The sequence below is a fragment of the Myotis daubentonii genome, chromosome 3 (assembly GCF_963259705.1).
Source record: "Myotis daubentonii chromosome 3, mMyoDau2.1, whole genome shotgun sequence".
Lineage (NCBI taxonomy): Eukaryota > Metazoa > Chordata > Mammalia > Chiroptera > Vespertilionidae > Myotis > Myotis daubentonii.
The window spans coordinates 201,983,335-202,000,635 of record NC_081842.1 but is presented as its reverse complement, the minus strand read 5'-3'; the positions used below and the strand labels follow the sequence as shown (position 1 = coordinate 202,000,635).

The 17,301-nt window shown below is 42.9% G+C and overlaps 1 non-coding gene across 1 annotated transcript; it reads left to right on the top strand.

Annotated features, from left to right (window-relative positions):
• The first annotated feature begins 1,770 nt into the window (after positions 1-1,770).
• Positions 1,771-1,904, top strand: LOC132232222 (U11 spliceosomal RNA). The gene has a single exon (XR_009452357.1). It is a non-coding gene; the product is annotated as a U11 spliceosomal RNA (small nuclear RNA).
• The last annotated feature ends 15,397 nt before the right edge of the window (positions 1,905-17,301 follow it).

Below are 17,301 nucleotides of genomic sequence, written 5' to 3'. Positions count from 1 at the left end.
AAGAGGAAGAAAAAGGTAAAGATACAAATTATGAACAACAAATATGTATCTATCAACAAGTGAATCTAAGAATGAAGTGAATAAATAATCTGATGAACAGAATGAACTGGTGATTATAATAGAATCAGGGACATAGAAAGGGAATGGACTGACTATTCTTGGGGGGGAAAGGGGTGTGGGAGATTCGGGAAGAGACTGGACAAAAATCGTGCACCTATGGATGAGGACAGTGGGTGGGGAGTGAGGGTGGAGGGTGGGGCGGGAACTGGGAGGAGGGGAGTTATGGGGGGGAAAAAAGAGGAACAAATGTAATAATCTGAACAATAAAGATTTAATTAAAAAAATCTAACTTCAAAAAATGAAATATGCAGGGAAAATAAAGCAAGGATAATATTTTTAAAATATCTTTATTTACATAATAATAATCCATTATGCTTTTAAAAGTTGGAACATTACAGGTCAATCTAAAGTCTTGTGTGTCATTGGCCCCCATCCTGGGTCCCATCTTTCCTTCTCAGGGGTAATCACTGATGTTTGTTCTTCCAGATCTTTTTTTTTTTTTTTAATATATTTTATTGATTTTTTTTACAGAGAAGAAGGGAGAGGGATAGAGAGTTAGAAACATCAATGAGAGAGAAACATCGATCAGCTGCCTCCTGCACACCCCCTACTGGGGATGTGCCAGCAACCAAGGTACATGCCCTTGACCGGAATCGAACCTGGGACCCTTGAGTCCGCAGGCCGACGCTCTAGCCACTGAGCCAAACCGGTTAGGGCCTAGATCTTTTTTTTTAAAAAATACACAAGCCTGTGGCCTTAGAAAACATATAACACTTATGTATACACGTGTGCGCTTTTTATTACATTAATGGTACCATGCAGTACCTGATACTCTATTCAACACCTTTTTCACTATTTTTATATCTGTTGATAAAGATCTACTTCAACATTCCAAGTACAGTATTGCTTTTTTCCCCTTTCTATCATGCTGTGCCTTATTCTGCACCTCTCATCAGTGTGGTTTTTTAAAGTCCTCCCCTGAGGATTTTTTTTTTTTTAATGATTTTAGAGAGCGGAAGGGGGAGCTAGAGAGAGATACGGATATGTAACCTCTTACCTGCCTATCGGGGATCAAACCGCAGCCTAGGTATGTGCCCTGATCTGGAATGGAACCCACAAGCTTTTGGTGTACAGGAGGATGCTCTAACCGTCAGTGTTCCTGATGTTTAACTCCTTGGAAGGTCACACCACATATAAACACCACGTTCTGCTAATCCGTTGTCACGAGGAAGGTTAGGCTGCTCCGTTTTTCGCTCTTACGATGATCACGTGCCTTTGGGGCTCGCTTGCTGGGGCTAGCGCACGTTTGTGCTTTTTCAGTTTTAATAAGGGTAGGATTTGTGTTTTCCCAGATGGGTACCTATAGGCCCCGAGAAGCGGGTTTTCCCACACAGCGGAGGACAGGAGCGGCCCCGCCCACTGCAGCGGAGAGCGCTCTGTTCCCCCTTCTCCCTCCGCAACGGGTCTTCCCCGCCCCTTCCTCTGTGCCCAGGAACCTTCCCGGCAAGCACTGCGTCATTTGCATATCGACTAAGTTTCTGCCTTTGCTTCTAAATAAAAATAAAAAAGCAAATCTGAATGTCTTTGACTAGAAATTTCCTCCTCTATTTCTGAAGCATAGAGTAGGGATTTGTGAGCAGCTTTTTTTTCTCACTTTTATTAAAATAGGGGTTCGCTAACACTGCGTCCCTGCTTTCGGGCCGCTGAGGCAAAAAGGGCTTCTGTCGTGAGTGGCACACGTAGAGCAGCCTGATTGCTCTACGTGCGGAATCGACATCAAGAGATTTCGGAAGCATAATTTTTTGGTACTTGGGCAGCTAGTGATCGTTGGTCCTGGCGCCTGCACTGTGAGGTATAGAGAAAGTAACGTAGGTGTCTGTGTCAGTGTAAGCAGAAGAGGTTATTTATCCCCGTGCTGGCGGGACCATCATGTATCCATTCCTAAAGCTGAATTGACGTCCTTTATAATTTTTGCTCTTTAAGAACATAGAGGCAATAGTTTAAAACACTAATGCTAATAAGTAGCACTCGCTTATTGCTGGTAGCAACAACCTTTCTGGACAGCAATTCAGCAACACATATTCCATCTCCTAAGTACGAATCCTCCTATGTAAGATTATGTTTAAGATATTTAGCGGTAAGGGTTCAATCATTCTATAGTTTAGTTTGTAATACATTTTTATTGATTTCAGAGAGGACCGGAGAGGGAGAGATAGAGATTCATTCTAACAATGTATATTGAACTCCCAGTCCAGTGCCTGACTACACAAGGCTTAAATGTAGTGAAGGGAGAGAGTAGCAAAGGGTGGATAACACTGAATTGGGCTCTGAGTGGGATGCCTGGAAAAGCTTTCCTGAGGCAAATACTTTGAAGGTAAAACCTAAAGAATAAATAGAAGACAATCATGCAAAGTGGGAGGGAAGGGCTGTTAAGTAAAGCCAAAGCCTTGAGGGAGAATGTGCTGTAGTCCAAGAAAGGCCAAAACGTCCAGAGTGAAACCATCCACTTGGCAAGACAGAGGGAAGTCTGAAGACTCCACTGAAGCCTGGTCTCACAAGCCTGGGATGTTCATTACAGTGTCTCTCTCTCTCTCTCTCTCTCTCTCTCTCTCTCTCTCTCTCTCTCTCTATATATATATATATATATATATATATATATATATATATATATATATATACACACACACACACAAACATATATATATATATATATATAAAATTTGCCGAAACCGGTTTGGCTCAGTGGATAGAGCGTCGGCCTGTGGACTGAAAGGTCCCAGGTTCGATTCCGGTCAAGGGCATGTACCTTGGTTGCAGGCACATACCCAGTAGGAGATGTGCAGGAGGCAGCTGATTGGTGTTTCTCTCTCATCGATATTTCTGACTATCTCTCTCCCTTTCTCTCTGTAAAAAATCAATAAAATATATTTTTAAAAAAATTTATTGTTGATGGTATTACAGATGTCTCCTATTCCCTCCCCCCTTCACTCCTCCCCGCCCAGCCTCTACCCACCCCCCAGGTCTTCATTACCCTATTTCTTGTGTCCATGGGCTATGCATATAAGTATGGAAGTTTTTTGGTTTATCTCTCCTTGTCCCTCCATCCCCACATTGAGTATGTCAGTCTGCTCATGCTTCCAGGCTTCAGGTCTTATTTTGTTGGTCAATTCATTTTGTTCATTAGATTCCATGCAGTGTTTATTAAGCAAAAGAAATGAAAAATTACCTACACCAGGTATCAGCAAACTTTTTCTATAAAGGGCCAGATAGTACATACTTTAGATTTTGTGGCCTTATAGTCTTTGCTAGCCACTCAACTCTACTGTTACAAAACAGTAAAAGATGATATATAAACAAATGAGTATAGCTGTATTCCAATAAAACTTTATTTATGGACACTGAAATTTAAATTTCATATACTTGTCACATGTCATGAAATAGTATTCTTTGTTTTTTATTTTATAAAAATGTTTTTATTTATTTTTAGAGAGAGGAAGGTAGAGGGATTGGCTGCCTTCTGCATGCTTCGTACTGGGGATTGAGCCCCAGTGCTGGCTGCCCTAGTACAAAGTGGGAATTAAACTAGGGACCTTTTGGTTCATGGGTGGATGCTCAACCACTGAGCCACACCAGCCAGGCTGCCTTTTTTTTTTTTTTATAATATTTTATTGATTTTTTACAGAGATTAAGGGAGAGGGATAGAGAGTTAGAAACATTGATGAGAGAGAAACATCGATCAGCTGCCTCCTGCACACTCCCCACTGCGTGTGTGCCCGCGACCAAGGTACATGCCCCTGACTGGGACCCTTCAGTCCGCAGGCCAGTGCTCTATCCACTGAGCCAAACCAGTCAGGGCAGCCAGGCTGCCTTTTTATATAGAATTTGTACAATATATTTCTCTTCATTTGCAATATTTTGTCCATAACTTAACATCCTTTTTATGGGCTGAATTCAGCTGATATTATTGCATCAAATAGGAAAAATTCAAAATCATAAACAGAAGAAAACAAATTAAAAACGATGATGAAAAATGTCACTCCTCTCGTTAGGAACAGTGTTTTTTTGTATAATATATACTAGAGGTCCGGTGCACAAAATTCATGCACAGGTAGGGTCCTTAGGCCTGGCCAGCGATCAGGGCCAATCAGGTTCCCCAACTCCTGGCCTCCCTGCCTCCTCCTTCCCTGGCTCCCTCAGCACCCTGCTGCCACAGCTGGTCGCCCACTATGGTCCACGCTTCCCCCTGATGGTCAGCGCACATCATAGCGAGTGATCGAACTCCCCATCTCCCAGTCGAACTCCTGAGGGGACAATTTGCATATCAGCCTTTTATTATATAGGATGATTTGGAACAGAATTTCTTTACAGGTAAGGCACATGTTTCCATAACACCTTTATTCCTGCTGTTTTTATCTCATTTCAGTCAGTGCTGCTCCAAGAAGGATCAAAGGTATGCTGGTCCTGATGGAATTCTGTTCTTTCAGATACTGCTGGTACCTGTTGGGGACCAGGTGTTGAGGGAGCCACCAGCCTTGATAGGGCCAGGGAAGCAGGAACTGGCTCAACAGCGCCAGCTAATGACTGGAAGCAGAGGGGGTAGGATGCAGGGATGTCAGGCCAGGTGGGCACTTCAGGAAAGAGCAATAGTTGTGTGTGAGGGGAAATATTTATTTATTTATTTATTTATTTATTTAATTAGGAGAAAACTTATGTAACAGAGTGAAATGCTACTCTCTCTGACTCTATCTTAACTCTTACCTGCATTTTCCCCATGGCCTTCAGGCAAATAGCTCCTGTTATAGATATGCTAATTTTAGAGAAATTTGGCTTGAGGCTTGAATTTTTGGCAAAGATTTTTAGGAGCCTCCAGACCAGACTCAGATTAGCAGAGGACTGGGGTCAATGAGATTTAGAGATTCCCTGCTCTTCCTTAGATCCCTGTTGACACCTAGATATCTGAGGTCTCACACACTTCTTGCTCTACCTAATCTTCCTTCCCTTAACATAAAAGAAGCCTGAATTCTGGACTCTTGAGATAGATTTGAGAAAACTCTAAGGTCCCCCATCTTTTTGAGCTGGCACTTCTCAATCAATAAAACTTTCCTTATTCTAAACTCTGATGTTTTGAATATTGGCATTTGAAGCATAGGTCACATGTACCTTGAACCAGTAACACTTAGGCTTGTTCTATGTAGAGATACCAGAATAGCAAGGGTGGTATATAGTGAGAAGCTATGAAGAGACAGCATTTATTTACAACTTACCTTCTTGATGGGAGGTTGGGGAGCAAAGCTGGTAGCAACTACCACAAGGAGTGTGACTTGTGCCCTGGCCATCTGTCCCCACTTTGCTCAGAGGTATGGGCATGACGAGGTTAAGCAGTGAGTTGCACCCTTTCCACTTCTGAGTCTGAGCCCAAGGTGTGGGTCCTCTTGTTTCCCCTCCTTACTGTGAATCCTACTTGTGCTTGGGTGGTATAGAATATGGTGCCTTTTCTGGGGATGCAGCCAGAGCATAAGATGAGAAAAAGGTTTCTATCAAGCCAGCAGTACCTGTCTACTTACATTCTAACACCATGGGAGATCAGGCCAGCCCCAGGGTGATGGGCTCCAGATGACCACGTTTCAGGACCTGCCCTATATGTTTCTGTCTTCTTTCAGTTCTCCTTTTCAAAACAGGCCTATTTGTATGAGGATTTAATTCTGAAACTGCAGAAGAAGGTCTCTATACCTCAGCCTCCTGACCCAGAAGGCAAAACTATTCTTCTTTTGATATCTTTTTCTGCTAACCATTTAAAAATGTGAAAACATTCTTAGGTTTCCAGGCAACAGCCAGGAAGGTATAGTTTACTGACCCCTGGCCTACAAATTCAAGAGCAAAAAGAGCCTGGTCAAACCAAATATGGGAGAGCCACACAATGGAATACCATGTACTCATTAAAATGTTGAAACATGCCCTAGCCGGTTTGGCTCAGTGGATAGAGCATGGACCTTCGAACTGAAAGGTCCCAGGTTTGATTCTAGTCAAGGGCACATGCCCGGGTTGTGGGCTCAATCCCTAGTGGGGGACTTGCAGGAGGCAGCCGATCAATGATTCTCACTCATCACGGATGTGTCTATCTCTTTCTCCCTCTCCCTTCCTCTCTCTGAAATCAATAAAAATACTTAAAAAAAAGAAGCATTTATGATAATGGTTCACCTCTATGGACCACTTATCAAGTGCCAGGCTCTGTATTAAGCTCTTAGATATATTAGCTCCAATAAATCATCACATAAGACGGTGAGGTAAGTAGTAGTATTATATTCACTTTACAGAAGAAAACAGAAGCTCTGGGAGGCCCAGATCACATAGAAAGTAGCAAGAGGTGAGCCCAGGTCTTTTGATAGGAATGAGTTGCTCCATCTACAGAATGCCCAAGGCAAATGTCAACTATGGTGGCATCTGTTAGGGAAGATTTTTTTGGAAAAGTGAAGCTTTTTTCCTTTGGTTTATCCACATTTTCTTATTAAATATGGAGTGCATGAGCAGGTTAGAGAAGTTGTGAGGATGCATAGTCACTGGAATACAAGTGAAAAATAAAATCAGACTAGAGGTCGAGAGAGAGAGGCACCGATTTGTTATTCCACTTATTTATACATTCATTGGTTGATTCTTGTATGTGCCCTGCCTGACTGGAGATAGAACCTGCAACCTTGGGGTAGTGGGACAACACTCTAACCAACTGAGCTACCTGGAAGGAAGAGGTTGTCAGTTGGTTAAAAGAGAAGAGGAAGTTTCCATCCTTCCGGTGGCTAGATAAGCATGGCTCCTTCCTTAAACACCAAGCAAACTGGCTACTGAGTTCCACTATTGGTCCATATCTGAGATACTGAGATCAGTGACCACAGTCAGGAAATGATGGTCACACAAAATTTTAAGAAAATTCCATTTATAATAACAAAAATGAATAAAATACTTAGGAATAAACTGAACCAAGGATGTGAAACTTAGGAGGAGTTTAACTTAAATACTGAAAACTGTAAAACATTGCTGAAAGAAATTAGACACAAATAAATGGGAAGATGTTCCATGTTCATAGATTGGAAGACTTAGTATTGTTAAGATGTCAACACCAGCCGAAACCTGTTTAGCTCAGTGGATAGAGCGTCGGCCTGCGGACTGAAAGGTCCCAGGTTCGATTCCGGTCAAGGGCATGTACCTTGGTTGCGGGCACATCCCCAGTGGGGAGTGTGCAGGAGGCAGCTGGTCGATGTTTCGCTCTCATCGATGTTTCTAACTCTCTATCCCTCTCCCTTCCTCTCTGTAAAAAATCAATAAAATATATTTAAAAAAAAAAAAAAAAGATGTCAACACCAGCCAAAGTGATTGGTGGATTCAATGCAATTCCTATAACAATCCTAAACATCTTTTTTTTTTTTTAACAGAAATAGAAAGATGCATTCTAAAATTCATGTGGAATCTCAAGGGATCCTGACTAGCCAAAACACTTGAAAAAGAACAAAGTTGGAAGAATTCACTTCCTGATTTCAAAACTTACTAAATAGTCAGAGGAACGAAAACAGTGTGGTGGTGTTATAAAGACATATATGTAGGCTAATGGACTAGAGAGCCCAGAAATAAATCCTGACATCCAATGGTTTTTGATAAGACCACCCTGGCTGGTGTGGCTCATTTGGTTGGAGTGTTTTCCCATGCACCAAAAGGCTGCTGGTTTGATTCTCAATCACGGCACATACCCAGGTTGTGGGTTGATCCCCCATGGGAGTGTGTACGGGAGACAACCAATCAATGTTTCTCTCATACATTGATGTTCTCTATCTCACTTCCTTCCCCTCTTTCTCTTTCTAAAATCAGTAAAACATATCCTCGAGTGAGGATTAAAAAAAGAAAAGAAAAAAAGAGTACCAAGACCATTCAATGGAGAAAGAAGTATCTTTTCAGGAAGTGGTGCTGGGAAAACTGGATATTGACATACAAAAGAATGAAGTTGAACCACATATATAAAGTAACTCAAAATGAATCAAAGATCCAAACATAAGAGCTAAAATTATAGAGCTCTTATAATTTTTTAAAAAATATATTATTGATTTCAGAGAAGAATGGAGAGGGAGAGAGAGACAGAAACATCAATGATGAGAGAGAACCACCAATCGGCTGCCTCCTGCACTGCCCTCTTCCCCCCCATTGCAGATCAAGCCCACAACCTGAGCATGCGCCCTGACTGGGAATCGGGAACTGAACCATCCCTCCTGGTTCATATGGTCGATATTCAACCACTGAGCCACGCCGGCTGGCTAAAATTATAGAGCTCTTAGAAGAAAACAGGAAAAAGCTTCATGACATTGGATTTGTTAATGATTTCTTTTTTTTGTTTGATTTTTTTGTTAATCCTCACCAGAGGATATTTTTTCCATTGATTTTTAGAGTGGAAGAGAAAGAGAGAGAGAAACATCGATGAAAGGGAGAGACATTGATTGGTTGCCTCCCGTGCACATGCACTGCAACCAGGCCTGGGATCAAGCCCGCAACCAAGGTACATGTCCTTGACTGGAATCGAACCCGTGACTCTTCAGTCTGAAGGCCAACACTCTAACCACTGTGTAAAACTGTCTAGGACTGATTTTTTTTGTTGTTGATTTTTTTTAAAAAATATATTTTATTGATTTTTTACAGAGAGGAAGGGAGAGGGATAGAGAGTTAGAAACATCGATGAGAGAGAAACATCGATCAGCTGCCTCCTGCACATCTCCCACTGGGGATGTGCCCACAACCCAGGTACATGCCCTTGACCGGAATCGAACCCGGGACCCTTCAGTCCGCAGACCGATGCTCTATCCACTGAGCCAAACCGGTTTCGGCTGTTGTTGATTTTTAAAAAAATACTTTTCTTGATTTCAGAGAGGAAGGGAGAGAGAGAAACATCAATGATGAGAGAGAATCATTGATTGGCTGCCTCCTGCACACGCCCTACTGGGGATTGAGCCCACAAGCCAGTCATGTGCCCTTTTTTAGAATCAAACCTGGCACCCTTCAGTGCCCAGGCTGACACTCTATCCACTGAGCCAAACCGGCCAGGGCTAGGACTCATTTCTTGAATATGACACAAAAAGCACAAACAACAAAAGAAAAAATAAATTGGATTTCATAAAAATTTAAAACTTTTGTGCATCAAAGGTCACTATCTTTCAGTCGGTGTGGCTCAGTGGTTGAGTGTTGACCTATGAACCAAGAGGTCACGGTTCAATTCTTGGTCAGGGCACATGCCTGGGTTGCAGGCTCGATCCCCAGTGGTGGGCATGCAGGAGGCAGCCAATCAGTGATTCTCTCTCATCCTTGGTGTTTCTATCTCTCTCTCCCTCTTGCTTCCTCTCTGGAAAAAAAAAAAAAGCCACTATCAGGAGAATGAATAGGCAACCTACAGACTTGGAGAAAATATCTGCAAATCACATATCCAATAAGAGGTTAATATCTAGAACATATAAAGAACTACAACTCAACAATAAAAAAGAGAACACAATTCAACAATGGACAAAAGACTTGAATACATATTTCTCTAAAGATATACAGATGGATAATAAGCACATGAAAAGATGCTCAACATCATTAATCATTAGGAAAATTCAAATCAAAACCACATTGAGGGGAGAAACCAAGATGGCGGCATAGGTAAACACCTGAAATTGCTGCCTCGCACAACCACTTCAAAAATACAACTAAAAAACAAAACAGACATCCAGAACCACAGGAAGGCTGGCTGAGTGGAAATTCTACAACTAGAAGGAAAGAGAAAAGCACACTGAGATTCAGAGGAGGTGCGGTGCGGAATAAAGTGCAGAGGTACGGAGGCCCACGTGGAAAGGGCTGGCAACTGAGGACATGGTAGTCTTTTTCAATTGGGAGGAAGTCTCAAGCTCCCGACTGCTCTGAACTCCAGTTCCGGGCGAGTCTCTGGGGACCCAGACTCATACAGGGAGAAATGGACTGTCTGGCATCAGGTGAAACTCAAAGGCAGCTTTTTTCAGAGGTGCTTGCAGTGATTACCCCGGGACACTGAGACGCGGGGCCTCTTAGGGTAGGACTGAGGATCTGCCATAGCTGTTTGTTCCGCCCTGTTGATTCCCTGAGACCCCATCCCAACCCAAGCTGTGCGCAGAGGCTTTTGCATATGAAAGGCCTGGCCCTTTGCAATCTGAAAATTACCTAACAATCTGCAGCTGGGTCAGAGAGACCCAGAACTTCCAAAAGAAAGCCCAAGGCCTCACAGCAGCTTGCATTGCTTCACAGCTGGGCCTCATCTGGGCACCTCCAAACCCCAAACAAAGAAGAGGAATCTGAAGATCTCTCCATAGCTCCTGCTGGGTAGCCTCAGGCAGAGGCTAAATTAGCACCACCTTAGAGATCCAAGAGCCAGTGTACCCAGTGGTCAGAGTGGGACCATACAGATTACAACTCCTCAGATCCATATGGGACACACTCAGGGGGCAGACTCAGTGAGCACCAAAGCCCCACTGAAGCAAGGCTTGCCCCAGAAGGGTATCTCCAGCACAGAAGTTCTCCCACTGTAGACACAGCTGATTCTCACAGCCAATTGGCCTGGAGGTCAATTCCTCCCAGTGATACCTACAACAATCAAGGCTTAACTACAACCTGACTGTGCACAAAGCCCACAAAGGGGTGCACCAAGAGTGTCCACCTCAGGGAATTGGGGAGGCTTAGCCAATGGGCCCTATAGGACACCTAGCACACAAAGCCACTCTATCAACACAGAAAAGCATAAAAAATGCCGAGACAAAGAAACAGGTCCCAAATGACAGAAATGGAGGAAAGCAAACTACAGGATATAGAGTTCAAAACCACACTTCTAAGGTTTTTCAAGAATTTTCTAGAGCCGAAACCGGTTTGGCTCAGTGGATAGAGCGTCGGCCTGCGGACCGAAGGGTCCCGGGTTCGATTCCGGTCAGGGGCATGTGCCTGGGTTGCGGGCACATCCCCAATGGGGGAGGTGCAGGAGGCGGCTGATTGATGTTTCTCTCTCATCGATGTTTCTGACTCTCTCTCTCTCTCTCTCTCCCTTCCTCTCTGTAAAAAATCAATGAAATATATTTAAAAAAAAAAAAAGAATTTTCTAGAAAAAAAAAAAAGGAATTTTCTAGAAATCGCCAATAAATTTAGTGAGACCCTCAAGAAATCTAGTGAGACCCTCGAGGATATAAAAAAGGACCAACTAGAAATTAAGCATACACTGACTGAAATTAAGAATATTATACAGAGTTCCGACAGCAGACTAGAGGATCGCAAGAATCAAGTCAAAGATTTGAAATATGAAGAAGCAAAAAACACCCAACCAGAAAAACAAAAAGAAAAAAGAATCCAAAAATATGAAGATAGTATAAGGAGCCTCTGGGACAACTTCAAGCATACCAACATCCGAATTATGGGGGTCCCAGAAGAAGAGAGAAAGCAAGATATTGAAAACCTATTTGAAGAAATAATGACAGAAAACTTCCCCTACCTGGTGAAAGAAATAGACTTACAAGTCCAGGAAGCGCAGAGAACCCCAAACAAAAGGAATCCAAAGAGGACCATACCAAGACACATCATAATTAAAATGCCAAGAGAAAAAGACAAAGAGAGATTCTTAAAAGCAGCAAGAGAAAAAGTCAGTTACCTACAAGGGAGTACCCATATGACTGTCAGCTGATTTCTCCACAGAAACTATGCAGGCCAGAAGGGAGTGGCAATAAATATTCAAAGTGATGAATGCCAAGAACCTACAACCAAGATTACTTTATCCAGCAAAGCTATCATTCAGAATTGAAGGTCAGATAAAGAGCTTCACAGATAAGAAAAAGCTAAAGGAGTTTATCACCACCAAACCAGTATTATATGAAATGCTGAAAGGTATCTTTTAAGAAGAGGAAGAAGAAGAAAAAGGTAAAGATACAAATTATGAACAACAAATATGCATCTATCAACAAGTGCATCTAAAAATCAAGTGAATAAATAATCTGATGAACAGAATAAACTGGTGAATATAATAGAATCAGGGGCATAGAAAGGGAATGGACTAACTATTCTCGGTGGGTGGGGAAGGGGTGTGGGGGATGCGGGAAGAGACTGGACAAAAATCATACACCTATGGATGAGGACAGTGGGAGGGGTAAAGGCAGAGGGTTGGGTGGGAACCGGGTGGAGGGGAGCTCTGGGGGGAAAAAAGAGGAACAACTGTAATAATCTGAACAATAAAGATTTAATTAAAAAAAAACCACATTGAGATACCACTTCATACCTATCAGTATGGCTACTATCAAAAAAATAGAAAATAACAAGTGTTGATGAAAATGTGAAGAAATTGGAATCCATGTGCACTGCTGGTAGGAATGTAAAGTGGTACAGCCGTTGTGGAAAACATTATGGTGATTCCTGAAAATATTGGATTTAGAATTGCCTATGACCCAGCAATTCCACTTCTGGGTATATACCCAAAAGAACTGAAAGCAGAATCTCAAAAAGATATTTGTACACCCATATTTACAGCAGCAGCATTCATTATTGCCAAAAGATGAAGACGATCAAAATGTCCATCAAAGAATGAGTGGATAAACAAAATGAATGAATATCCATACAATGAAATATTACTTGGCCATAAAAAGGAATAAAGTTCATATACAAGGAGATACAACATGGATGAACCTTAAAGACATGGAAAGTGAAATAAACCAGATTCAAAAGGACAAATATCACCCTGGCCGGTGTGGCTCGGTTGGGCGTCATTCCTTACACAGAGAGGTTGTCCGTTCAATTCCTGGTCAGGGCACATGCCTGAGTTGCAGGCTCGTTGCTCAGTAACGGACCTACAGGAGGCAGCTGATCAATGTTTTACTCACGTTGATATTTTTCTATCAATAGACTATTGTTTGTTTGTTTAAATCCTCACCCAAGGATATTTTTCCATTGATTTTTAGAGAGAGTGGAAGAGAGAGGGAAAGACAGAGAAATATCGATGTGAGAAAAATACATCAATTGGTTGCCTCCTGCATGAGCCCTGACCAGGGCCTGGGCCGGGGAGGAGCTTGCAACCACTATACGTGCCCTTGACCAGAATCAAACCTGGGATACTTCAGTCTGCAGGCCGACACTCTATCCACTGAGTCAAACTGGCTAGGGCAATAAACTATTTTTAAAAAGGGACAAATATCATATGATTCTACTTATTTGTAGTACCTAAAACAGTCAAAGTCATAGAGACAGAAAATAGAATAGTAGTTAACAGGTGCTGGAGAGAGGGGGTATGGGAAGTTATTATTTAATGAACACGGAGTTTCAGCTGAGGGTGATGGAAAAGTTTTGGAAATGGATGGTTGCACAACAATAGGAATGTACTCAATGCCACTGAACTGTACACTTGAAAATGGTAAATTCTGTGTTATGTACCAAACATTTTACCATAATTCAAAAATTTAAAAATGAATAAAATAATTTAAAGAAAAGATGGTGAAGAGCAAGATTTTGGGGCATGCCTCTGATGTTGCTGGCACTGGACTGGAAGCTGGTTACCAACTCAGGAGGCTTACCCTCTAGTTGACAAAACAGTGCTGCATAGGCCAAGAGACTGAGGCCCAGAGAGGGTCTTAACTAAGGTCCTGTAGCCAAGGAAGCAGCAGACGGGACTCTGTTCTATAAGGAGGTGGATGGTGCCAGTTAGAATATTAATAGTGATACCAGTTGACATTTCTTGAGTGCTTACTACATTCCAGACATTATTCGAAGTCCTCATTTACTCTTCACAAACCTTTGTGAGGTATCATTAATCATCTTCCTTTCACAGATTAAGAAACGATGCAGAAAAAGAGATTGATCCAAGGTCACAGAGCCAGCGGGGCTTGCATCTTGTCCTCTCTGACTCCAAAACCAGAAAGCCAGCCTTTTATTTTGGTCCTGGTGGTGGACAGTGGGTAGGGGTGCGGCTGGGGTGAGGGAGGAGGAGATTCACTTGACTGTTTCTAGATTCAATCGAGACTTTTTTCCTTGCACCCACTGGCAGAACTCCTTTTTCTCTTGTTGCCTCCTTGTCTGATTCACTCCCCATCTGTTAGTGGCTTCTGGCTCCCGAGAATGTGATGCAGAGGGTGGTGTGAGCTGTGGGGGATGGGGAGGCAGACCCTCAACTGCAGGCAATCCTTAATAAACACACATTTTTTTTATTGTTCTGTATGTACCAGGCAATGTTTAGGAGCTGGAGTCCTGCCATGAATAAAAATAGACCTTGTACCTGCTCTCAAGGATATTTCATTGCAAAGTGTATATGTGTGTCTGGGTGGGGGTGAGGCTAGAGAGGTAGAAAGGGAGAGGGAATGAGGGAGGAGAGGGGAGTAGATACAGACAAGGAACAAGATAGGTCAGGTGTCAGTAAGGATTATAAAGGAGCCCTAGCCGGTTTGGCTCAATGGATAGAACGTTGGCCTACGAACTGAAGGGACCTGGGTTTGATTCTGGTCAAGGGCACATACCTCCGTTGCAGGCTCCTGGCTCAGGCACTGGTCCGGGCTCATGCAGAAGGCAACCAATTGGTGTGTTTTTCTCAAATCGCTATTCTCTGTCTTTCCCTCTCTATTCCACTCTCTCTAAAAATCAATGGAAAAATATCTTTGGGGGAGGATTAAAAAAAAAAGATTATAAAGGAAATGTGAGAGAATGACTGAAAGGGGACACACTGAAGACAGAACAGAAAAGGCTTGGCTCAGGAGCTAAGATCTAGAGCAGTGGTTCTCAACCTTCCTAATGCCGCAACCCTTTAATACAGTTCCTCATGTTGTGGTGACCCCCAATTTCATTGTCACAAATTGAACAAAATTAAAGCATAGTGATTAATCACAAAAACAATATGTAATTATATATGTGCTTTCTGATGGTCTTTGGCGACCCCTGTGAAAGGGTCGTTCAACCCCCAAAGGGGTCGCGACCCACAGGTTGAGAACCGCTGATCTAGAGCAAACATATCAAACTTGCAGCCCATGGGCTGCATGCAGCCCACAACTAATATTTTTGCGGCCCAGCCAATACAATAGTTACAAGAAACGTTTTAATAAAAATTTCGTAACTTAATTTTTACAATATCGTGTTATACATAATTATTAATAACGAACCACAATGTTCGCTAATGACTGATTACTATAATCGTGTTGCATTCATTTCCTTTATGTGCCTTACGTGCATTTCTCTCCACTAATACCAGCAGCAAATATTTTAGCAGCCGATTGCCGAGTCATTAGTCCTGTACTGACTTGTTTGGTGTGCACAACAGGAAATATTTTGCTTTCGGAGAACAAGAAAAATAGGTTTATTTGCATTACACTTACTAATTTGTGCAGTTATTCAGTGTCTGGTAAGTTAATGTTCAAGAAAAATATTAATATTTATTAAAATGTTCTATTATTTTATGTTAATTATTACTCATTTATTTCAGCCCTCTGTATTCAGTATGTCTCTATCGAAATAAACCTACGTTTCTATAAAAATTGAAGCTTTTGCCCTAACCGGTTTGGCTCAGTGGATAGAGCGTCGGCCTGCGGACTCAAGGGTCCCAGGTTCGATTCTGGTCAAGGGCATGTGCCTTGGTTGCAGGCACATCCCCAGTAGGGGGTGCGCAGGAGGCAGCTGATCAATGTTTCTCTCTCATTGGTGTTTCTAACTCTCTATTCCTCTCCCCTCATCTCTGTAAAAAATCAATAAAATGTATTTTTAAAAAATTGAACCTTTTGTTTTTTTGTGGCCCACATAAACTTAAACCATGTTTATTTGACCCATGTTAGCCTTTGAGTTTGACATGCTTGACCCCAGAGGATGAGAAGGAGCCAGCTGAAGATCTGGAAGAAAAGCGTTCCAGGATTCCATGGGGAAATGGCAAGGGCAAAGGCCATGAAATAAACCTGTGTTTTGCAGGAACCTGGCGGCTAGAGAGGCTGGGGCAGAGTGACAGAAAGAAAAGGAATCAAGAGAAGATCCCAGCGCCAGCTCATGTAGGGTCTTGTAGACTATGGTGGGAGTTCAAGGTTAATTCTAAGGAGAAGGAAGGCCATTGGAAGATTCAAGAATGAAGACTGGTAAAAAGAACAAAAAAAGAACAACAACAACAAAAAGAATGAAGACTGGAAGGCAGAATGACAGGAAGTGGGGAGACCAATTAGGAAATTCTGGCTCTAAGGTAACAGGCAGGCAGTGATGGTGGCCCAGATCAAGTGGGGATTCAGAGAGGAGGCGGTGTTAGGGGGTTCTTGGGAGATGACTTAGGCATGAAGGTGGCAGTCTCTGAGGTGGAAGAGACAAGAGGAGAAGCAGGTTTGGTGGTTGGAGGGAATCGAAGGAAAGGTAGGGAGAGCAATTATGAATTCAGTTGTGGACATGTTGAGTTTGCAGAACCAGGGGCTGGCCAGGCAGCTGGCAACACTGCTCCGGGTTAGAGGTAGATACCTGGAGAGACCAGAGGCTGCCACCCGAGAAGCCATAGGCCACCCTTCTTCATAGACGGATAGTGGACAGCCCAGAGATGCTTGAAGTTTTGTGGGTTTTTAAAATTGTTTATCAACCAATTAAACAAACTCATGATTTCTCCCTCCTCTTCAAATTGGATGCTCTGGCCAAGTAGACCGACCAACATCCAAGGAAGGCCATGGCAGGCTGGCAGAGGAGCTACCGCCCCTCCAGATGGGGCATGAGCCTCATGGCTGGTCTGACCCCAGCAGGACTGCTGCAGATTTCATTCAAGGCCTGGTCTGGGCAGCACTGGAGTTTCAAACTCTGGCCTGGGCAGAAGGTGGCACCCTAGAAAAGGAAAAAACTGACCTGGCCCAGAGCCTTGACTTTGGACAACCCCACTGGGAGTGGCAGCTCTGCGGCTCGTCAGCCATGTAACGCAGGGTGTGCCACTTAATTTCACTGAGCCTGTCTTGCCTCTTCCGAAAACTGGGGATAACACACCCTTCCCAGAAAGCAAATTCTCCACCTGGAATTTCATCTATGGGGACGCTCCTAGCATGGTGGCAGACACAGAGAAGGGGCTCACGCAATATTAGTTTCTTTTCCCTTTAACCTGATGAGCAGCTGGTCTCAGGGAATCAGAATGACTGGGCCATAGTACTTAGCAGCCATGCAAGCTATTTTCCTATCTGTGGGATGGGGACACTACTAGTACTACCTTTTGGGATTAAATAAAGTATGTGTTTTTCATTTTTTCTTGTGATT